Genomic DNA, 25,179 nt, shown 5'->3' with positions numbered 1-25,179 from the left:
AACCCTTGTAGATTACGAGGCTTTGGAGTTTGCACAGCTGTGATGTGCGTGCCTTTCCATCATTCTTGTCTCCCTATGATTTTATGGGTTTTTTCCTCACGCAATCCAGAAAATGTTCAAGATATTCCTCAGAAATGTCTAAGCAGAGACAAGGGGTCTGATTTCTTGATTAGAGAAGCTCACTACAGCAGAAATGTCATGTAAAAATAGACTGTATGCCTGAATAATCCAGAGGGTTATCCATAGCTTGATTGTGACCTACTGTAATTATCCTACAGGAGGCTTACAAAGTCTGTCTTGTAAGGTGCAGTTGAAAATCAGATGGACTGACTGCTGCAGTTTTTCACTTAAAAAAGTAATGTGGCAATGTACAACTATGCCATAGTTCATTGTTGGTGTGATGTTTTATTTCTTTTGGTGGACGTATGTATATGACTTTAGCAGTATGACAGTATTCACATGTATTTGAAGATGCACTGCATACAATAATTTCAAAAAGAAATTTTCTTACCTCTGTTAGACCAAGGAGGAGGAAAAATTGCATTCACAGAGATTCAGAAGTGTGTTTGCAGTGAATTATTTTTGTACACAATAATGTTCTATTATCCACATTAATTTTTACAGACATAATTCTTATTTTTCGCATAGTAAATGCATTTCATCCCTGGATCAACTCCCACTTTCATGATACCTGCTATCCTAGCTAACACTGGGAGCTTCAAACTTCAGTCTTTGCAGTTGCCCACTGCATCTCAATATCTTTGTATCAGGGCTATTGCAAACTCAAATCCACTGTTCCACTCTGTTCCAGAGCACAGAGTGACAAATAATGCCCAGTGATGAGTGAGCCACATCCAGATCTCCTGCTGCACGAGGAGGAGTTCCATAGATAGACCTTTTCAGCGTGTACCTTGGTTTTCCACTTGGTAAACCAGAAATAACCCCACTGATGTACAATTCAAAGAGACAATCAGACGAATCAAGTGTCATTTCTGAAGGTCTGAACCAGAATAAAATGCATAAAGAAAACAATTTCTTTCTGGACAAAAAGTAAGAAAAAGCAAATAAATGAAAGCAGCAGTATTGCTTTCCTTTTTTATTTTGAAGCAGTGTAATAATGGTGATATATCATCATAAAATTTATTCAATTATACATTATTGTAATTTTATATGTTTTATAGTTTATGTACTATTTATCATTATGTATAATTTGATTATAATTTGATAGTATAAGAGAGTCCATATAAAATAATTGGGCTTTGATAGATTTGAAATGAAAGTTTTACCTCATCCACCTATTTTTATCCATTTAAGCATAAAAAATAGGAATGATGCACAACAGCCAACATTTCATTTGCATTGATATAAGTCTGCCAACTCCATGAGAATGAATTTTGTAATAAAGACTATACATATTTGGACCCATCCAAGCAAATGTCCCTGCATTCCCTATCAATAAATAACATTAAAATTTAGTATGCTAATGATATGCTTATGCTTATGAGAAATAAGGCATATAACTAAAAAAATCGCTTTCAAGATTCATTCATGAAAACCTTAAAGAAAGAAAAAAGCAAATCCTTTTTGTGTTGTTCAGTAGCAATAGTAATCTCTTTATTTACTTTTAAACAGAAATTCTCCTTCGTCAAAGAAGGCTCATGGAACTAAAAAAAAACAAACAACCAACCAACCAAAAACCCCAAAATATATTGTAACAAAACAATGTACATACATTTGTGTTAGTGTTTGTTTAAAAGGTAATTTGTCCAAGTGCTGATCTTGTATAGATATGTTTAGTCATTCAATTAAGAGGAAGGAATATGTGATGATAGATGTCTGACTAAAGTTTAGCCCCTGTTACAAGTCCCGTGATGTTCCAAGGTGTTTGTCCTTGAACACTGTAGTTGCACTCGTGAAAAGCTGTTCATGGATGGAGTCACACACCTCCCTCGTACAAGGGAAGTAGAGATACTTCTTTTGATACAAAGCAATGATTTAACAAAGTTAGATAGTAAATATGACAGTGGTTTAATTGGACTCAATGGAAACACTTGTTTATTTACTGCATAGAGGACAGGGTCAGATAAAACTATAAGGGGAACCTTCCCAATGAGATATGAGGTTCAGAAAGGACCCCACCATAGTTCTAAACTTGTCCTCAGAAGGGAGTTTAGATGAGACTGGATCCAGACTTAGTCCCAAACTTGGTCAATGATTTATATCTAAATGATTAGATGTGCACAGTCAATCATTTCTATCACTTAGCTAAGATTCCAGTGTTTCAGCACAATTATTTCAAATTGACTTATCAAGTATGACATGATAAGAACTCTCTCAAGCTCAAGGTGTAACCTTGAGAGCTGCCCCTACTCAAGGGGAGATCATGGCATGCAGCCCACTGCCTTGCAGGAGAGCTCAGTGGACCCTCCCTGGACTGTCCACTCTTTATGGAGTAAGATGATTGAGTCAGTCCTTTCTGCACACCAGTTGCAGAAGTTAATTTCTTTCAAATTTGGCTTGAGTCAGACATTGACCAGCACTGTGGTTAGGTGGGCTCATTGCTCCAGTTAGCTGTTGGCTGTTGTGTTGTTCCCTGTCTCCCCTGAAAGCATCCTGAGCCAGATGCAGCCATCACAACCAAAAGTATGACTGCCGTGGTGGCTACCCCTGGAGAGCTTGGGCTGTGGAGGAACACACCATCACAAGATCCTTGCAGATATGCAACTGAGTCTCCAAAAGTGTCCTTTCACCTGTGTAAATGGGTGCTGTATTATACTAGGCCATTACTTGTGTCACATGGAAGCACTTCTAAATTGGATGGCAGCAGTTAGGCTGAACAGCTGACTTCAGCTGAGAAGTATTTGAACCACATACTTTGTAAGCTATCCCCTTGCACAGCCCAATAATATTAATTGGACAGTTTGATGGTGAAACCTTAGAGTATTCAACTCAGCAGCCAATCTTAAATGCCAGTTTTTTCCAAAATAACAAAGCAAGACATACTGCAGTAGAATGGGGCACTAAATTTCCATTAATGAGGACATCTATCAACTGTTTGTCATCTCTCATTAAGCTGTCCTGATTTGAAGCAGCCATAAAAAAAAGTCTGAAAGATGCCAAATCATATAAAAATTATGTTAGCTGGGAGGAATGGCTCAGTTATGTCTTCCTTGTGAGTCCTGTTCTTGAGACAGGATGATGATTCACTAACACAGATAAAGGACTCACAGTTTGTTTCCAACTTGTTCCCCATTCAGTGTATGTCCTGCTTTAGAGGCATCCTCAGGACTGGCTTAAACTGAGAGTGGTCAAGTGGGATAAGACTGAACTAGCTTTGTTCTTCCTCCTGTGTGTGCCTGACTGCAGGGGTTGAGGAGAGGAGGAAGATGTGCTCTCTCCCTGGTGTGGAGCCTAACCATTACCTCAGTCATGAGGTAGCAACAACCTCTGAGTTAATTTTGGGAACAGTTTTCTGTAAAATGCCTGTCACTGAAACGTAAAATACAATGCTTCCTGCCTGACAGCGCAGCTTTGCTCGTTTCTTATCATGAGGGTTCTTGACTAATGGGTTTACTGATGAGCATTCACTGAACTTTAAATCTTAAGCCAATATTGGAGAGCATGATCAGATAATGAAATTCATTCATCAGCTTTTCTCATTTTAAATGCCCATCTAGCCGAAGATCAGCAACCCATCATGTGGTCTCTTTATCCAGGTAAAGTCATTCCCATCCAGGAAAGCTAACACCCACAAAAAACTGCTTCATTTTAGCCTCAGATAAAGTTACTTTGCAAAAAAGTCTCTCAATTACTTCAATTAATGAAAACAGTTGAAAAACAGCAATATGTTCAGGAAGGAAAAAAATAAGTTAATTTTCTGAAGTATATTTTTTGTGTGTGTAGATGTTACTCTAGTGCTGTCTATAAACACCAGGCTTCAGATTTTATTCATTACAGTTCATTTCAGTTTCTTCTGTTAATCATTATTCAACAATCTCTTTATTAAGGGACATGGACTTGGAATTTCACACTTAATTAGACACCACTTAACCCCCTGACACAACCGGCATGTATCCCATTAAGGGAAATTTTTGTTAATGCTGTCCCAGCTAAACAGTTGTCATGATAATTCACTATCATTAAGCCAAAAAGGTTCTCTGGGATGTATCCTAAAAGGTGCTATTCTAATTATGCACATCCCAATTTAGAGAAGTATGGACTATTAAATTTATTAATCTGAGCTACAAGAAAAGGACCTTTAATTTCAGAATGCATCTGGCTTTATTTAATGTTAAATGTAAGGCATTCTTGGATCTGGTGAAACTTTCCTGTGTGCTAGCCATTACTTATATCGTGCCTTCTTTATGGGAAGTTTTTCTTGGTGTTATCTTTCCCTAAAAAACATGTAGTTTGCTTCATTTTGAGTTTGGCTCCCAGATGAACAAGTGAAATTTTCCTTCTGGTTAGAAACCATATTCTTGATGACACTTTAAAATTTTACCCATACCCTTAGCCAATTAATTGTGATCTAAATACTGTTACTTGTAACTGGTTATGGGGCTTAATTTCGTCATTGTTAATGGACTAGTCAGTAGTAATAATGCTGTTCAGTGGAAGTTGTATGTCTCTGTTAGAGTATTTGTGTTTAATAATGTTTGTACTACATAGCAAAGCAATAACTTCTTAATTGAACTTTCTAAATTAAACTGTGAAACAAAAAGCAGTGCAGTTATCTTTTTAGGTAGAGTATCTGTTCTTTTCCTCATCTGAAATGATAAAATGAGTTCTTTTGTAATCTAAGGAAACACCTGAAACAGGCATATGGCTGCAGTGCACTCAGGTGTTTCAGTGCTGATTTTATTTGGCAGGAAGCTGATTAGGAGCACCCCACCCTGAAAACCTCTAAGCCTGTGAGTGCACACAAATGAATGAATGTTACTGGCATCCTGATAAAGAGTGCCAGGGTCTTTAGAAATAACTGGAGTCAGTGTCATTTGCTTCACCATCTGCAGATGAGCACAGCTTACTCCTCTCCATGGCAGGTTCTTCTGAAGGTTATCCTTTGGGTGATTTTGGGGCATGAACCCTGGACTGCCTTGTAAGTCTTCCCTGGCCCCATAAAACCACCAAATGTTGTGCTTCGAGCCGGCTTTATGAGGCTCTGTCACTGTGCACAACTTGGCTGTGAATTGCTTGTTTCAAGCAAGTCATAAAATAAGAAGTGGTTATACTGAGAGTGCAGAATGCCAGAGCTGGCTTTGAGTGCCTTAGAGCCACGTGTGCTTGAGTGAACCGCATACAGCATGTTTCCCAAACTAAAACACCAGCCTCCTTTGTCACAGACATGCATGACCACCTGAATTAGCAGAGATTCCTCACCCTCCCACCAGGACTGGGGAGCAGAGCTGTCTGCAGCACCTGTTTCAGATATCTGTTCTTGGTCCTTTGCTCTGGAATTGCTGACAGTTGAACTTCTGCCAGCAATTAAAGGTAGTTAGCAGTTCCCTGGTCAGTGGGAATTCTTGAAGCCAGTGACTGCTGCAGGAGTCAAGCTATTGGCTGAAGAGACACTGAATGTGTTCCTAGAGACCCGATGCCATCTGGTCTTACAGCTGTGTGCTGCTGAAAGGGGAGATCCCATTTCTCTGACCTTCTTCTCCTCCTCTTCCTAACCCTGCCATACAACCCTGTTTTTTTGTATTATAGCCCTAATCAGACCTTATGGAGAGACAATTCAACTACCTCACCTGGAAGAAAACTGTTATTTTTCTTCTGCCTCATTCTGCTAGTTTCCTCCAAAAATAATGAATGGAACCAGCTTACAGTGAGGTCAAGTGAGCACCGGGCCTTGTAAAGAGGAGCAGCAGAAGCTGGCAATTAGGAGCAGAAGAGGTGGGAAAAGAGTGCACTGGGATTCAGCTTTCTTTGATAGCGAGCTGTTGGATCTGGCACATCTCGGTCTTGGGAGCTGCAGAGGAAGAGATTGACAGTGTCTATCTACTTCCCTTGAGAAGCACTATCATATTCAGAAATAGAGCTGGAGAGTATTTAGCTATCCCCTGCTGCAAGGTTAGGTTGGCTTTAATACTCTGTAAGAATTACCAGTTGTTTTGGAAAAGAGTGGGTGGGGAAAATATTTCTCTTTTTTTTTTTTTTCCCAGGTGAGCCATTGATTTTGGCTTGGCAGAAACTTTTGAGAATTCAGTATTACTTACAAAAATCACTGGGTTATCTTTGATTACTTTTCCCCAAAATGGCACATTGCCTGGTCATTAGTTTGCTTGCGGTGGCCAATTTTTTTCAGCTTCTAATTAGAACAGTCATTTAATTTGTGAATTTTGTCCTAATCGGCACATGCCAACTGAAAAGGAACTGTTCCTCTATGGTAGTCAACTGGATCCTAATTAATCTTATCCTAATTAAACTACCATCATTATATGGTTTACTGAGTATTTCATGTCAGACTGGTTACTTTAGTTTCTAATTCATGCATTGTTGGGTGAGAAATATCTCACTCTGCAACTTACTTTCTCAATGCTTTTCCTATTGAGAACCTGGCTTTCACCACAGAAATCAAAAACCCCATATATATCCAACAAGTAAAAGTGAAAATGGTTCAGATTTCCTAATTCAGGCGGGTTGGAAAATTTTCAAGTGCTTTCAGGAATCTGGCAGTGTGGCTGGATAAACCTGTGTGAGTTCCCCTTGGGGACTTGGTGGAGAGCAGATCTGTAGAACCTGGGGCAGAGATGTCCATATGTTGACAAGACAGGGCCTCTCAGCACCCCTGTTTCACGGGATGATGCACTGGGAAATGAGTTAGAGGAGCACCATCAGCTCTGGTGCCTCTGAACATGGGGCCTCAGTGCATCCTGGCAGGAGTGTAGATGTCTTTGCTATCTGGGCAAAGCTGCTGACTTTGCTCTGCTGAAGTGCATGTGCCCCAATGAGAAGTAGGACTTGCACATGTCAAGAGTTGGGAGTGGTGCTAAATAAGTGTTGCTACCTCAGTCAGCTTGACCAGTGTGTCACAAATCCTCTGAGGGTGTTAGAGCCTTCTTTACTGTAGTCCAGTTCTTCATTCTAGCTATTTCACCACACCCACGGGCTGCAGCAACATCCACGATTTTTACGTGCCTTGTATCGTAATGCTCTGTGGCAAGGTGATCCATTTCTATTGCTGAACCTAATAAAAACAGTGCTTGTCATGGTTTATTAGCAAAACTTTAATGCTAACTCAGACTCGTGGCGAAGTGCCTGAATAGCCTACGCTGTGCATCCTGTACAGTCTTGGAGAAGTTATCAGTAATTGCATCTCTGCCCTCTCCCTAAACATATACTCCATGTTATAAATCCTATTCTTCACATTTACTGTTCAAGGTATTTTTGGTTGGAGATTACAGCAGCTAACTTGCCAAGAAAAAGGATTGTCAATGGCTTTGAAATGCAGTGTTTTCTTTTGTTTGTCTTTCCGCAGTCCCGCTTTGTGATGCTATTGCCTGAAATTCGTTGCTGCTTTCCCAATCCATGTGGGCTTCCAAAAGCTTAGTTGATGTCCCAGGGTCATATTTATATCCTGATCTTAATCCCAATTATTTCTTGGACAGACAAGTTTCAACTTTTTAATTATCTGAGCTCTGGTTAAATGACAGACAAAAACAAGAATGAAATGCAATTCTCCTTATATAACAAATCAGATTATTGTGCCTTGCAGACAAGCACTATATAGGAAACTATACATGACCTCTGTGTAAAATGAGCATCTGCTTCCATCAGCTTAGAATATTTATGACAAGAGAGCAGCAGAAGCAGTTGGGGAGCAGGATCTTGTGTTTCACAGTGGTCATTATGAAATCCAAAGCAAAAATGGTAGACTGACGTTCACCACGGAGTCAAGATACTCCTCTCTGCTTTGAAATGTTTCTTTTCATTCTAGAGTTCATGTGTGCAGTAGCTTAGGGCTGGGGCTTCTGTTTAATTCTTATTTAGCCTTCAATTAAGGGGATCATAAGTTAATACATAAGAACACTGCTTTGGAACAACTTAGTGAAAGAAAGGGAAAGTATGTTGCTTTTGGGAAGTGTTCCAAAATTTACATTTCAGTTCCAGGGAAGTCTGAATGCTAAAACTGTGACTGTGAAGGGGAATTGTGATGGAGGTGTTCAGCATCCAGTGCTAACAGTTGCTGTTAATCCCCCACTGTTGAAGGTCCCTTAATGTTGCCGTCCACGGCACCTCTGTGCCTGCTGCAGTCAGTGAGGGCAGCTCTGAGCCACACAAGCTGCTGGTGTTAAACCAGCAACAGCGTGGTGCTTTGGCAGCAGTGTAAGAGCTGCACAGTGCTTTGGCAGGAGACACAAATGTTGCTGATACAGATTTGACTAGATACTCTCACCTCCAGTTTTTGATGTCTATGTTAGAGTGCATCCAGTCAATTGGGTGTTTACATCTCCACAGAACTGTACCCTAAATTCAATCTGTTATGCTAAGTAGACAAAATTACGCTACAGAAGGTGATATTCAAGGGCTAATCACATGCATAGACTGGGCAAAAAAAGAATGCCTGGGGTAAAAACCTGCAAAAGGTTTGTTAGTGTTTTGATCACAGAAAATGAACCTATGAAAATCAGGTCTTTTTCTGTTAAGTACTGTTGAAACCTATAAGAATAAACAGTCCCTCAGGTCAAAAAGCTGATAAACTGTAAGTAACCCTATCTTAGGTTGATAAGGAGTTTGATAGGTAGTTTCTCTAAAGTCAATGATAAGTACCTCAATTCACTCTTCTGAATAAAAGTTTCACAATGCAGCACAAAATAGGTAAAGCAGGGAACAAGAAGGAGAAGAAAAATATAACTGATGTGTTTTCCTACAGGAGATACTGAGGCGCTGAGCAATTGTAGAAATTCTAATGATGACCCATGAGCTCTGAAGATTCTTGAGCCCTCCGAGGAGGTTGTCTGTGGATTTTTTTTCCTTTCATTGCATTTGCTATTAGCTTTATAACCACGTCTTTACCTGATGGCATTTTATATTAAAGGAAGCTTTTGGGTTATAAATTAGATTGAGCTAGTAAAAGCCATGTCATGTCTTTTACTGCATTTTTCATTTGTTTTTATTATTTTATGATCATTCAGGCTGTGTACAAGCTTCCAGCAACTGTAGATCTCCCCCTCACACTCACACAATCCAGTGCTGTTAGATAAGTGAGTAGGGATAGAAATGAATTGACATCTGTGTGGAAACTACAGGAAAATTCAGCAGGTTTCTGCTCTTATAATTAATTTAAAAACCTGGAGAAGAAGTCTGTCTGGGGCTGCTTTTTATGGTAATTCCGAAACAAAACTGCAGTCATGGGAAGCAGGATTACCCCTGCTTTTTGTAAGCTACCTAATACACTTTCTATCAAAAGCAAACACTGAATTAAATAAAAACAAAATAGTTGCAGCCAGCTCTGTGGTGACTATTTACCTCTCAACCAGACATGACCCCAAACTTAAACCTTTGCTGGGAGATCTCAGCAATCTCAGAACGTAACTTTATCACCAGTTCTCTCTACAGCCCATCTTTTCAGACAGGCAAGTACTTAATAACACATAGTGACAGTCAATGCCAGGCTTGTTCATTCATACTTCAATTTTTCTTGGAGCAGGAGAGCTCCTATCAGAGAAGACAGCAAAATAGATGTGAAGACCATTTTGGTAAGAGTCCCTGAAAGTGTTAGAATAAGGAGGTCTTGCCACAAATAGACTTCATACCTTTACGTGATGGAGACCTTCCTACAGTCACACAGCATGTGATCACACTGAGCTCCTGGGTAAGCCACAGAAGGGTTTTTAACTAAAGAAGCCTTGCATAAGAAAGCAGATAAAATGTGGAGAGAACCAGTCAAACAACTACAGAGTAATCCAGGATGGAATGATACATTTAACACAAAGTTATTCAGTAAAGCTGCATGGAAGTATGTATTATGTATGGTTTTCTATCATATACTAATTTATTTTAGTCTGCTCCTAACACTCTGTAGGAAAAGTAGCATGATTTTATCATGTATTCATCAGAGATGAGTTTATCATCTCTACAGCACACAGAGAACTGGTGTAAGTGCCCCACTATGATCCTTCAGAATAAATGTGCTGCCAGTAGGCAATACAGCAGCTGGAGGAAGGTCTGCACTTTCCTATGGACCTGCATAGGAAAAAATTATGTCAGAACCATTCATTTAGATCTTTCTCCACCCAAGGCATCTGCACACTGAGCAGAGCAGGGATGTAAAGGCAACATGCACAGGCTGTAGGTGTTAGCTGGGCTCATGCCTAATGGCCAGTGTGAAAAAACCACAAATGATGGTTCTCTGATCTGAGTGAGCTCACACCTGTACTGCAGAGGCCTCTGAAGCTGCTGTGAATGTGGAGATCAGTGCACAGGGCCTATTAAAAAAGAGGCCTCCTTTTTCTTCCACTTCCTATAGACACTTATTATTTTTAATGGATATGGCCAGGTATATCACTCTCACATTTTTCTAGAATGGTTTGAGGCCAAATTATTTTTGTGAGTATTTCTCATCAACAAGCATCAAATGGGTAACAAGACAATATTGCATGCATTGTCAGAGCTTGTTAGATCATGGCTATGTTGCCAATATTCTAAGACAGTCCTTGTTGGAACAACATTTGGTTGGCTGAAAGACATAATTTCCCACTGAGTGTTTCCATCCTGAGAGTTTTTTGTGCCTAAAAATGTAGCAAATGGTAGCAAAAGAGCAAGCACCAAATGTCACTGTCACCTTGCCAAGGTCTATATTTGTCATTTCTAGACTTGGAACTTTCTGTATGTATTAAAAGTAAATAGCTTTCAAGCTGAAAGTGTAGGATATCAGGGTGAAAGATAAAACACTTGACTTTGCAGCACTGTAGTAGAGTTTCTTTGTCTTTTTAAAGCAATTATAAATGGCAGATGTCATCTTAGCATGAATTATAAGCCTTCCTGTCTGCCAAGGAGAGCCTGTTTGTTAATGCTACAATCATTCAACCTGTCAGTTTTGCTTTATAATACTTAAGGTAACCGCTTGGAGAGTAAGTGTGTAGTGTAGATGTCAATAAATATTTTCAAAAGCACTGATTTTACTGGCAGCCTGGAGGACTCTGGTGCTCTAAGAGTTAAATAGCTGTTTATTAGTTTTTCTTTTCCTTGAGATAGCCATTTCATGAATTAATTATTGATTTTAGGTTCTTTAGAGTGAAAGATTTTGAAGGCCACATCAGCTTCTTTTAGACTGGTACAAACACACCAGCCTACCACTGCTTATAATAGGACAGTCATAGTACTGTTTATGTTCCTGTAAGGAAACAGGTTTTGCAAGGCTATTTTTAGGAGTTAGTGAAGTCAACACTGGTATAGGAAACCCGCATAAAGCTTTATGTATGTATGTAGGTGCTATTTCCATATATATAGGCTATTTCTGTACGTTCGTTAGAAACCTTTCGTTTAGTGTGCTCAGTTGGTATATTCTGTCTTCATTGTGCTTGTAATTTTCTGCAGTCAAAAACAGGAGGTCAAACAAAAGGCATTGTGTGGGCTTCAAAACTTCCACATATCTTGATATGTCATGAACAGAATTTCACCTCTGTTTTTTCTCTAGTTTTGGCAATAGTGTTGCCATTTATTATGAAGCACATATTAGAAGAAAACTGAGAGAAGCTTATTACCTGAAACCTGTGTTTTCTTTGCAAAGAGATTGTCCATGATTCTGGTTAACAGAATTGTGGTAACACTGTCATTCCCACAGCATCAATCAGATTCTATAGATGCTCATATTGTTTTCCATCATATACATGTAAAGCAGTTCTTTACTCTTAAACCTCAAATTGCATAAACTAAAATTAATTGCTAATAATTCTCGTTGATTTTCATGAAGTTGTGCTGGTTTGAAATTCATGCAATTTGTAAAAACACTGTCATTTTTATTCTACCCTGCCATTAAAACTCCAGTTGTTCTTACTGGGTTAGCACTGTGTTGCTACATTTCCTCTAAAGTCACCAACAGCAGAAGAAAATCTGGCAATTGTTAGTGCTATTGAAATGCCATATAATTTGAAATCATGTCAGGGAAACCATTGCAAAGCTCCCCACACTTCAAGGGATCTTCATCCTCACTTAAATATTTACTGCTGTGCATCAAATATTATTCAAAATCTTTAGTCACGAGCTTTTAAAAATCCTCTTCCATGTTGTAATTTTCAAAGTCATCAGTATGTGTTTGCTGCTACCATTTTTTCCCCTAGAAGACGCATTCCTGAAGACTCATGTAGCAGGAAGTATTTTTACTGATTGTATTAAGAAGACTAGGAAAAAAAAATGTAGGATTAGATCCTGAAATTCAGTCCTGAATTCTCATGAGCACACCCTTCATTCTAACCATAAGAATAGGCTCACTGAATATTTTTCTCTTGTGGAATTGGTTGAAAAACAAATAATTGAGTCTGTATTTGTCCAAGCTAGCCCTATACACTCTTTTAAATGTTCCCATATAAAATGATCCCTACAGGTGCTTGAATTGTTTGGTAATTGAAATTCTCAATAATTATGTGAGGGCCTTCAGGGGAGACTATATGCCTTCCTTAATTTGAAATGGGTTTTGCCATACAGTTGTGGGTAGGTTTATTCTCTAATTGAATTGGAATCTATTCTCTAATTGAACTGGAATGACAAAGTGTTGCAGAAAATACATATTCAGAGATGGAAACCAGTGTACCAGTGTAACAAATTGCAGCCTGCTCTCATTTGATTTGTTGAGGTGTGGTTACCAAACCAATGACATCCAAATAAAAGATATACAAGAACTTCTGAGGCCTTCTGGTCAGATCAATATACATGTTTTCATGCCAGTGAGGTGACAGGATACAATTCCTCTTTATTTTTTTTCTTTCTTTTTTTCTTTTTTTCTTTTTTTTTTAATCAAATGAAGCTCTTTGTGGATATTCTGTAGCAACGTGAAGTATTTCTTCCCAAATAAGAGATGAATAAGATGATCTGGTACCTAAATACTGGGCATGGTCAAGGACAGCTTTTGTTAGCTGACCCTGCATTCAGCAGGATGGCATTGGACTAGTTATCTTAGGTCATCCCTATCAACATCAGCGGTCCCATTTCTTTTTGTGGAAAGAAATAAAGTACCTGCTTGATCCAAATTTAGAAAACACTTCTAAGGCAAACATTAAAAAAGCTCCAATCTTCATACAGGAACCCCTCTGCAATACAGCAGCAATTTTTAAACTCATAAGAATGTAATAACTGTTAAAAAAAATGAGGAGGCTTTACATGAGGTTCAGGTAGGGATTAATCAAGAAGACTATATTTATCTCATTCACACAGAATATTCAATCCCTTAAGGTTTAGTGTACACAAAGATCTATTTGAATGTTTCTGATTTGGTGAGAAAACTAGACTATATTTCCTTTCCAGCAAGCCTCGCTGAACACTGGTAAATGGTAATATGCTCTCTGGGCATGTCAGTCTTGACTATTTTTTGGTTATGTTTTTCATGGGGATTTTTTGGTTGGTTGGTTGGTTTTTTATGCTGCTCTTGCTGCCATTAGGTGTACAAAATCGTGAAGAGAATTGAATGGTAAAAAATCAAACTTGGAATTCAAATTCCAGTTCAACTTAACTGATTCTGTCAGCACACAGACATTTGCTCGTTAAAATATAGAAGCCCTCAATCTCTTACACCTGTAATCAACTGGCAAAAAAATAAACAATAGCTGTCCTCAGTTTTCCCTTCATGCTGAGGTTTACTGATCAGCTATTTCAAATAATGCAGCTCTTCAAATATTGCAGTTGCTGTTTTCATGCTTCCTGATTTGCTCATCAGCTCTTTATTTCCATTGGTCAAACATCCTAAGCAGTACTATCAATGTCCTTTTAATTCTTATATAGAGTTCTGGTTTTTCATCTCTGTCTTCTTGACATTTACTCTGAAACATCTTTTGACAATTTTTCTATGGGTAACAGTAGTCAAATCCATTTATTTCGTAGACTGGGCAAAATCTCAGCAAGCTCAAAGCCATTATCTTCCAATTTGTATCCCTGTCTCAGACCAGAACATTTCAATGAAGTAGTCAATAGATAAGGCAAAGGAGATGCTGTTCCATGGATCTCAGTCTTCTGATGTTGGTGCTGTACAAGCACGTCCTCATCTTCCATGCTTCCTTCCTGCGGGTGTGTTGGTCTGGAGAAGGATAAGTCCCGTGGAGTGGATTGGTGCTGTGCAGCTGGTCCTGGCAGGGTCTCATGGTGCCCATATGGGGCCAGAGGTGTGATTGTGCCTGGATAGGCTGCAGCTCAAGACCAAAATTACTTTATGGCATCTGTTGTTCAGGTGCCCCTATCCCCTTTTTAATGCCCATGTAGCCCACGTTATTGACATACTGAAACACAAACTTTTAAGAGGCAAAATGATTAGCAAACCTCCTTGGCTTGAGCACAAAACATGCATAATATGTTCATAAGCCATACAAAAGAAGCAGATAAGAAGAAGGGAGGTAATCCATTGCTAATGCCCACTAGGGATGGTATTATTTGTGTTTGTACAAACTTTGTTTCATGTAGTCCAGCAATATCAGGTTCATTAGTGCCAGAACAGCTCTCTTTCTATTCTCTCTGGGTTTCATAAACATAAATCTGAACTGATGATTTTATCTATCTTGTAAAAATGTCACTTTAGCGTTTATAGTTTGCACTCATACAAAGGTCCTTCATCACACATGAGGGACAATTGTGAAAAGAGAACAGGAAAACTGAGGGAAATCTCTGGTTAATCATATGGACTAATATTGAAAGGAGATAAACCACATTTCATCCCAGTAAGCATTGCTTATTGGCAGACCAAGCCACCTTCCTTCAGATCATCTCATTATTGCAAAAGGATGAATGGGATAGAAGAAACACTAGTAACACCAGAAGGGTGGATATTAGCTGTAGGAAAAGATTAGATGAGACGAGATGGATTTGGCTCAGTCCCATGAGAAGGGAGATCAGGATAAGCCCCATACTGGGTCTGTGATCAGAGATCTTCTCTTGGCAAAAGAGCAGTGCCTGAGGCTTCTGACCACCTCCCCCCTACCAAGGAGCAGCTTGGACTACAGGACTCCACTGCAGTGTTGAAGGTTGTGTCGTATGCTTGGACATAGGACATTGAGGAATGATTTAGTTACTGTATTTCACAAGTCACAGTTTCACCAAACAAAACAAAAAAAAGCCTCAGCTGTTGCAAAAATCCGACAGGAGTCTTGGAGCTTTTAGTGTTGTAAGAAATGTCAGTTAAGATAACTATTTGTGAGTTTGTGTTGCCTGATCAATATGAAAGATGTCCAAAAAAAGCCTGTGTCCTGTTCTCAGTGGTAAAAAGCTTTGAGTTGCAGTGTTTTTCTTCTCAGCACCATTTTTGTGCAGCATTTTGGTTTAGGCTTGAAAGACAAACAAACAAACAAATATAGCAACAAGCAGAAGTTTCAGGGAGACATAATGTCTGCCATTGAACCAGGTGATGGTAGCTGGAAAAAGGTGGATGAGAGTGAGACTTCAGGAGTCCTTCATTGCTATAGCACGGCTGTTACCACTACATTTTCAAAGAAAAAGCTAAAAATAAAAAAATATTGTAATTACTTTTCTCTGAATTCCCCCAAATGTCTCACAGAACAGATATCCCACCAGTAAAATTTGAACTCAGGCACCATGTTAGATAATGAAAAGTTAAGAGATTGTGAAAGAGAAAAATGCAAAGAACACCTTTGCTGCCATAAGGTGGGTTTGCATGCAGGACAGCAAATGCTTCTGAGTACATTTGGGGAGTGGTTTGGAATGGAGTGCTTTGGAAGTGACTTGCTGCTTTGACATAATCTGTATCCAGCTTTGGGAGGAGTATGTGTCTGGCTTCAAGGTGATCTGCCATCCCACTCAGGGCTGTCTTCCCTGAATGCCATTTGTACTGTACAGTGCAGGTCTGGGGAATTGTGTTTATTAATGTGGCCAGTACAGTGAGCTGATAAGAGAAAGGTGATCCAAATAGTATGAGCTGATATGCCTGAAAGGGTAGGAGAGCACAAATTGTGATAGGCACTGGTCCTTTTTTCCATAATCCTTTTTTGGATTATGATGAATGAGGTTTGTGTAGACATATTTGAAGAAGCACAATGAAGTTACACAGCAGATGTTTATCTTTGAGTCATGGAGTAATGAAGTAGAATAGACAAGAAGAGAGTGCTTAGCTAGTTCTACAAGCATAGAAACAAATACACCTGCTTTGCTTCTGACCAACTCCTGATCTTTCCATAGGCTCCCTCAGTGATGGCATCTTCACAGCTGTCCCAGGCAATCTGTTCTGATTTTCCTGCATGCTCCTTGCTGAAATTCAAGTCTGTTGTATCTTGTCATTTCCACAGTAGGTGTGGAGAGCTGATTGTAAAAGTCCTGTTTCACTAATCTGATGCAAATTACCCTCAGCCTTCTCTCAGATAGGATAGCTAATACATATATCCTCATAGGTTACATTTTTGAGACAGCTGGTCATTTGCTTTGCTCCTTTCTGGCACCCCAAACTGGACAGTAAGATTGCTGACTGAGGGTGTGGAAAATTTCAGCCTCCACAGAACTATGTAATGGAAAGGATGTGAAGATTGAATGCAAAGAGATGGGATAAAGGTGCTCCTTTGAAAGCAGACTGAATGTGGTAGGTGTCATTGGCTCTACATGCATCAACATGTGAAGCATATGTTTGAAAGGACTAGAAGGAGATAGGGAAGACTTCAGGCAGATTATGCTTCATCTTTTGGAGAAGGGGGAGTGAGAGAATATCTGTTAAGTGTAGATTAATCATACTCAAAGTGTTAAGAAAACCATTTCTTTGCAGTAGAGCTTGTGATGTCTACCAGGAAAGAATAGACTTGAGAGGTCAAAAAGGCAAAAAACCCTAAAAACTTCTAATGCTGAGATATAAGATGTTGAAGATTTAAAGTATATATTTATATGTATGGATAAAGAAGTACCAATGAATGCAGAGCTAAGTAAGGAGTAGCTTAGTAAAATTCAATCAAGTGCTTCCTTTCTGCATTGCCTAAAGGCATTTGTATTGTTTATTTTCCTTTCTGCATCCTTTTCCCCATCATTGCCATTATCATGGTGAAGAAATTCTGAACATATTTCCCAAGGAAATAGGAGTCCCTGGAAGTTTATGAAATTTAGTGGCTAGGATACTCCCAGGGAAGTACCCCTTGATGCCAGTTTTTATTGGTTTGAAGCAGTGGGATAGGTGGTGGAGCTAAAGGTGGTAGAACTATAACTGCTGCAGATGGCGTTTGCCTTTAATTTGAGAGTTTGGGTGGATTTTTCTCTCTTAGGGTGGGCTATCCCATGCTCTGGGAATGCCTCTTTCCCCATTGCTTACAGAGGGTGTGTGGATGACTAGTTTAGGTCAAACTCTTCCCTTTCAGGAGACCAGGTAAGATGAAGTCCAGCTTGGAGTTCAACAGAAGTCACGACAAGGGAACAGGAGCAGAGGGGGCAAATGGTGACAGAGTGGCCAAGTGGCCTTGTGGTGGGAAAAAAGAGGGCAGAAAAGCTGGAACTGGAGGAAATCAGAGAATAAAAGCAGCTAAGGAAAGTGAATAGAACAGAGATGACAGCTTTGGTCCAGTTCTGGTAAACTGGAAAGATGTTGCCAGCTGAAAAAGGCCCCATTCATAGAGAAGAAACCTTCAGAAAGTCACACTATTTATCTGCAGGTCTTCTCACTGGTGACCAGTTTCCCAGAATGACTTTTCCAGACCAGACTTTCTACCTGCTGATTCTTGTTTACAAACAATGTGGTACAGTATTTGTAGTGCTTCTGAATTACATTTAACTGGTGTTTCTTCCATACCACTGCATGTTTGTAGCAGTGGTGCCAAGTTCTGTAAAAGACTTGTTAGCTAGCACAATTGAGCTGCCACCCACACTGGAAAGCCTTACAAACATTTCAGTAAACATGGGAAGGTGTTGGCAGTCCTCTTTTAAAAGAAGCCTCAAAATGATCTCCTGCTTCTCTAAGGAGATGGTGTACCCAAGATGTAAACAAGTACATGTGATATATTTGGGATGTTCAAACAAGACTCTCAGCTGGACTGAGAACTTCAGTTCTGACATTAGAAGGGGCTTTTCATTTTTTAATGAAACCCTGGAAGCTCTGAACAGAAAGGCTTTCTATTAGGAAGGGGAAGATCAGTTTGGAAGAAGGAAGAGTTAGACTGGATGCAAGCCAACTCTTGAGATACATTCTGTATGTAAAAGGGCCTGATGTCTACTTCCTGACTGCTTATTAGTGTTTTGTCTATATTGATATCCACCAAATGGCACTTCATTGAACATTTGTTAGACCTAACACAAGCTCCAGGTCATAAGAGAAAAAAAGGTAGCATCTGAGGCAAAGGATCTAGTGTAAGTCATTTCACACAGAGAGGTGAGGATTTCAAGAACGTCTGAAGCCCTCTTAGACACTCTTGAGGCTGAAAAGGAGAAAGAGAAATCCACAGAACAGATGAAGTTTCAGTAGCTGGAGCTTTATGGCAAATAAGCTTCAAATAAGGCAAATTAATTTCTCTATCTGTTTTTATTTGTTAACTGTCAGCCTCAGTAGGCCAAAAACCCCCTCATAGATAAGCTGGAAGTTGAAATTTGAAGAAGCTCCAGTGGAGACAGAGTTATCAATAAACACTGCAGTCCAGGTCCTGCTCTAACATCTGCTTTGTCTACATTAGTTACTTTATTGTCAGTAGGCTCACTCCAGTGAATAAAAAGATCAAAATCCATTTTTATGTATCTTCTTCCTAAATGTTGCATCCTCCATATTTAGCAATTTTTAAATCAGTCACAGCAAAACAAATGAGAGACATCCTGAATGGAAGCAATTTTTTCTTTTTCCTGTGCTACAGACAAGTCCAAATCAACAGGAAATGTTAAGTCATTACAGGACCCTGGTTGAATAATTCTGACATTATGCTTTGGAAGACTTAGAATATATAATCTTGGAAAACAGCAGGAATTCTGCATTTTTAAGAAGAAAATGGCCACATTTATAGAATTCAGTTCATGTTTTAGAGAGGAAAATTGGTCTTTAAAAGTAGTCAGTGTTGATTGTTAGCATAATGTGATATTACATATAGCATCTATTGTTTTTTCCAAGAGAGATTGACAAATCTCTCAAAGTACCAGGCTAAAAACTCATAAACATAAAGAATTACAAAATGCAATATACACAAATAATCTGTCTACTTCTATTACATCTAGCTAGTTAACTTCTTGCAGAAGAACCCAATCTGTTATTGTGACAGTCGATTTGCAATATGCAATAGACGTTGTTTATCATTAAAAAAGAAAATGAGCCCTCCTCAACCCATTTCAGATTTGGCTAGTGCTTGTTTAAGGAGCTTCCTATCTGGATTCTTCTTGACTTGTAGAAGTTGAGCTTATTTCAGAATTTTCAGCTTAGTGTGGGAGGTTAGCTGAAATCCTCTGTGAAAGCCCTTTAATTTTACGTGAGGTGCATGAGGAACATTCCTGTGCCTGGCAGCGTCAGTCACACAAGAGGCAGAGAAAGGTACGCGGAGGAAGCTGCCCTGCTGCATCGTTCAGCAGGGCAAATCAGGGCCATTTCATCCAAGTTGGAGGAGTCATGGCTATTTTACCTGCCTAAAGGTCATATGGCCTGTCAAAACATTATAATGAAGAGGCTAAATATAAGTGTGATAGTGTTTGGAACCCTTGGCAGAAATTAATTATCAATACCTGTTTCAAATTGTGCGAGTGCGGGGATTCAGATCCCCGTGTCTCTGGTGACAATACAGAACAGCGTAGGAAGGCTGAACCTTGAAGGCTGGTTGAAAGGAAACCTTGTCTTTCAGATCCCTCAGCATTTTGGTGGCAGGTTGTCATGACAGTCCCAGAGCCACAATGTGCAGGAGGATTTCTTCTGAGATACACCATTGGATGCCGCTGCAGATTTAACACTGGGAATAGCCCCAGAAAAGAAATGTAACAGGAAGCAAACAATCATAATGTTCTTTCTCCCCTCACCGTTTTACCTTTTTCTGCGCTGTTATCTTTAGAACAGTTTAAAATTTGACCTGCCATTTCCTCCAAGAAGGCAATGAACAAGCTGTCTGAAGAGGGTTGTTGTTTATCCCTGTGAAATAAGCCCATCTGAGACTCAAGTGTGACATTTGCTTGTATAAAGCAGATAGCAGTGCAGTTGTAATCACTTGATTTCTGTTAGAACCAGACTGTGCAGATGCTTTTCAAAGTTTTGACAGTTCACTGAAATTTAACCTTATAAAATACCTGATTATGAGATTCTGTGTGGGTTTTCAACATTTTGGGATTGATCTGCATTTGGCTGTCATACCTTGTGTTGCTGAATCATTCCCCCTAACATAACCTGGTACTTGGCCTTGGCACACACTTGAGCAGCTTCATCTCAGCTTCACCCTCAAAGACCTTTGGCAGCACCTGACACTTTGGGTTTGTATGCAAAACCCAGCACCACCTCAGTGCATGACGTGCAGCAGGTTCTGCCTGTGCTGCCCCTGAAGTGTTGCTGCCAACTGGAGTAGTCACAGAGCTGGCAGTGCTCTCTTGCCTTGATACAATAGTAGGTACGCCTCCAAATCCCATGACTGAATATGGTGGTTGTTCAGAAATAACTCTGGTTATTGTCCCTGTGTGATAACCTGGTGCTTGATTTGAAAAACAAATCCCCGATCGCTATGTCGGGAAGCAATGCGTGCTCCTTCAGCACACTCTAGGATGGAAGAAATGGATTCTTGGCTGTGAAACCTTCTCTAACCATTGTTAGAAATCGAAAGAGATCATTGTTGCTCTAAATGTAGCTTTTCTAGAGCTTGGGGAAATGAGCCATCTTGCTGGAAAACATCACATTAATCATCCTTCCAGCTCCTAGCTAGTGCTGTGGCCAGTATTTTTCTCACTATTTACTGGCAAATAGACAGAAGTTGCGTGTCCCCTCCTTTTATTTGTAGCTGAATAACAAGACCTTTCTCTCAGATGTCCACATTTTTAACTAGTGTCTGACTGTTGTTAATTTGTTCTCAGCATGAAAAAACCTGCTCTCAAGCCTATTTAAAATGCTGTCTTTTCCCCAGGAAGTAAGGGAGATGGAATGGAAGAATGTGTTTGTTTCCATATAACTTGCAGTCATACTTTTTTTGCATGTCCACAAGAATGAACCTTCAGCACAGGTATAATCACATGAGCCTATGGCTTTCCTGCATCAAGTCACTTCTCCTACTTCAACACTCTCCTGGGAAAAAAGGGGTTTATCAAGATGAAAGGGGTGCCTCTCATATTCTGGCCCACACCATCCTGTTGTTACTGGTTCTATTCCCATCAGAGAATAAACTCCAGTCTTGGATTCAAGTTATAGGGTTCTGACTCAAGCAAAATTTCTTGTTGTTTCTATTATTTATTAATGATAATAAAATAATAATGGATCATTATTTATGTATTGGCTAATTAGTATTTAGAGCATGACTATGAATCTGTAAGTCTCTTAAATGCAGAATAAGCAGAGGTGCAGGCCCTGCTAAGTTTTATAACCTGATTTAAATGTAATTGCAATGTGTAATAAGAATTTACATTTAAATAGTTTGAATTATTTAAATGTAATATTGATGAATAATAATATATTAACTAAATGTAATAATAAATAACATGATATAAAATGTCCCTTTCTAAAGAATATAGGGAAAGAGATGAGACAGAAAGCTGATAGAAGATTGCTCAACTGGAGAAACTTTGAATAATTTCTTTTAAATTTATCCTTGTAGAAAAAGCTGCCAAAGCATGTTACTCTATGTTAAAATGTTCAAAAATAATCTTATTAAAGTTTCTATTTTTAATAATGGTATGCTATATTAAAAAAGAATCACAGAAAATGAAGGTGAACAATTTGGATGCTTTATAACACTTACTTGAGGAGAAAGGTGCTTTGCACCATAGCTCTGTTGCTAAGTTTATGCAAGATTAAAGAGTAAGAAGTCTCCTTTACAGTACCAGTTTCAGGGTCAATTGGATCGTCTTACTGTCATTTGTGTAGGATTTCCTTGCTTACATTCGGATGTTCCATATCTGCCATCCTCAGACAATACAAATGGAAGCATATAATTTATTTGCTGTCTTCTGTTAAATGTTTTTTCTGTATTTTTCATTTAGGAAAAGGTTTTAATCTTTTACCCATACCTGCCAATATTTGTTTTGTTTACTGCCACCAGTGCCAGCTTGTTCTATACCACTGGTTTCCAGTGAGCTACAACAACAGCCCAGCTTCTGTAACACCCTTAGTTTCTTGGTAAGAAGATGAATCAGTTATTATTTCTTGGTTAATACTCGATAAAAGGGCCTTGCCTATTTCAACTGAGTCATTGTTCTTCACAGTGAGTCAGATCCATCCTTCAGTGGATCAGGTATGTGTGAGTTCTCAGGAGAACATCTACTTTTAGTCACTGTATTTCCAAATTTGATTTTTTTTATCACAGAATAACTAGGTTGGAAGAGACCTTCAAAATCATCAAGTCCAACCCATGCCCTAACACCTCAACTAAACCATGGCACCGAGTGCCACATCCAGTCTTTCTTTAAACACATCCAGGGATGGTGACTCCACCCCCTCCCCAGGCAGAAAATTCCATTACTTTATCACCCTTCCTGTAGAAAACTGTCCTGTTGTCATGTACTGTTATTACCTCACCTTTAATCATCTCCTTTTTCTGAATGTACAGAGTGGGCTATTTTGATGTTTTGATAAGAAAACTTTTAACTTTCAGTAAATAGCTTTGCCACTATTAAGCATTTCAGTTATCAGTTGATTGATGCATGGCCCAAACATCATATGACCACTGCCTGGACCTCACTGACCTGAGAAGCCCACTGTCCTGGAGGCTCCCTCTCAGGATTGAAACAAAACCTGAGTCTCTTGCCTCATTGTCTTGTGCTTTCTGTCCTTCAGACAGCTTGGGTTTTCCAGTTGCTCCTTTCTAGACAGTGGTAGCCATGTATCAGCTGTCCTCTTTCTGCTGTGACACCAAGCAGCTGCTGCGCCCTTTCTCATGGCTGTGCAAGAAATTTCATCAATGGCAAGCACACAGTGACAGAGTGAGAATAAGCTTCTTAATCGTGATACTCTTCCTGAATTAATTAAAGAAATATATTTTTTAAAACAAAGGAGATAGTCAAATAAAGAAAATTAACCCCATGCTCTGTATACCTCCAATAGCAATAGAAGAATTATACTAGCCAACAATTTTTATCCCATGAGTTGTGTGTGTTTTCTGAAGTCATCATTATAATCTGAAACTTGTAAGCAGAAACTTAGAAAAGTAGCTTCAGTGATAGTTTTAGCATCACTGAGACTTCTCTTTTTAAGAAGCCAGGTTATGTGTTTCGTGATTTCTTCAGCCAAGAAGCTGAAGGGCAATGCTGGAACAGTCCCACTGGCAAAATCCTGGGTGTTATTGCTCGTTTGTCTTGTTTGAGGAAAAGAACCTCAAAGCACTGCAGTGCCTCCCCCATGTGTCATCCCTTTGGGAGGGAAATAATTACACTGAGAAATTAGACCAAAATAAGATTCCCTTAAGCATAATTTAACCTCAAGTTGTTGCCAGGAATGTGACAAGGAACTGGTAAGCATAGGCTGATATATATTTTTAATTCTTCTTGGAATGTCTTTTAGTCTTGTAAAGAAAATGGTTATTCAACATTTGTTCTTGCTTTTAGATCTCTGGGGATTCTTAGATGTTTTTTGTTCTTCCCACTCTTTCATTTGCAGTAGCAGTGCTGGCTAATCAAGAGGCAGTTGCCAGATTGTTCCATCTTGGTGTCAGTCCTCAGAGCTCGTGGTGTACTCCAGCTCTCAAAGCAGCAGTGCTCCTACACAAGGCCAATCTCCATGGTCTTAGTAGGTTGTCAGCTTTAAGTATGGGCTTAAACTCTTGTGAAACCAGCAAGACTCACTGAGATTGCTGAAATGCTGTGCTAAACCAGAGCAGCCTGCTGAACAGGGTACTGTTTGCAGACGGCTGGAACAGACTGTGCCTGGCTATTGAGCATCACAGAAGGGGATATGCACAGACGTAAATCCATCTGCAGAATTTGGAGGATGATTAAACATTGTCTTCTCATAATGAGCCAGCCTTGTACTTAATGATCATGGTGCTGAAAACAAACCTAACACACCATTTCATCTGTTAATTTTGCACAGCTCATTTGAATTGATTTTATGACCCTGTCATCTCTGACAAAAAAATTATGTCTAAAATTCAAATTTACGATTAAAAACTGTGTGTATGACTGATGAAAAGAAGCAATTGGGGAAGAAAACCCACCATTTTTAGAGGTTACAGATTCTATGATGGGATCCAAAGAGGAAAGATAGCATATGGCACTGAAATATATTTTATGTTATGGGTTGCTGAAAGGCACATATGTTTCCTTTTTGTGAGAGAAAGTTGGCTGAAAGTTATCTACTGAACGTCAAAGTTTTCATTACTATTCCTAATTATGCTATTTTTCTGATGACCTAATCAAGCAGAAAAAGTAAATCATACCTCTGACTTTTAGCAAAGACACAAAGTGCCTGACTGTCCTTGAATTTGGTCTTTTCTAATTGCCAGTTGTTCCCCAAAATAATTATACTGTAGATTTATTTTTATAGCCTGAAGTTCTGTTCTTGGACAATTTCACCTCTCTAATTTGATGTAGATGTTATAGAATAAGAAGGACGGTTACTGCTGGATTATATACAGTGATACAGTGGACCATTTTGTTCTCTGATGCAACCCTAAGAAGACAAAGAAGTTACAGAACAGGTTAACTTGATTTAGGATGTTTGAATGCTAACATACTGGAGTATCTTGGATGACTGTGTTTCTTTGAATATTTAGAAGAGAGGGTTATAAATAACAATAATAATATATGCTAGGTTACTGCATTTTTCCAGGTGGTGGTATCCATGGGCCCTGAAAGTAGCCTTGAGTAAAACAGAGGTTATAGGTCTCTGTCCTTTTCACAGATCACATATGTTAAATGAGACACCAATCTGAAGATTTAATAAATGAACTTATTGATTATTCAATATTT

General features: G+C 39.1%; 1 protein-coding gene across 1 annotated transcript in view; it reads left to right on the top strand.

Annotated features, from left to right (window-relative positions):
- Window positions 1–25,179, top strand: part of KCNB2 (potassium voltage-gated channel subfamily B member 2) — a 189,579-nt gene that overhangs the window by 62,022 nt on the left and 102,378 nt on the right. The window lies entirely within an intron of this gene.

Source organism: Prinia subflava, chromosome 1, assembly GCF_021018805.1.
Source record: "Prinia subflava isolate CZ2003 ecotype Zambia chromosome 1, Cam_Psub_1.2, whole genome shotgun sequence".
NCBI classification, from domain to species: Eukaryota; Metazoa; Chordata; class Aves; order Passeriformes; family Cisticolidae; genus Prinia; species Prinia subflava.
This window is presented reverse-complemented; position numbering and strand designations above follow the sequence as displayed.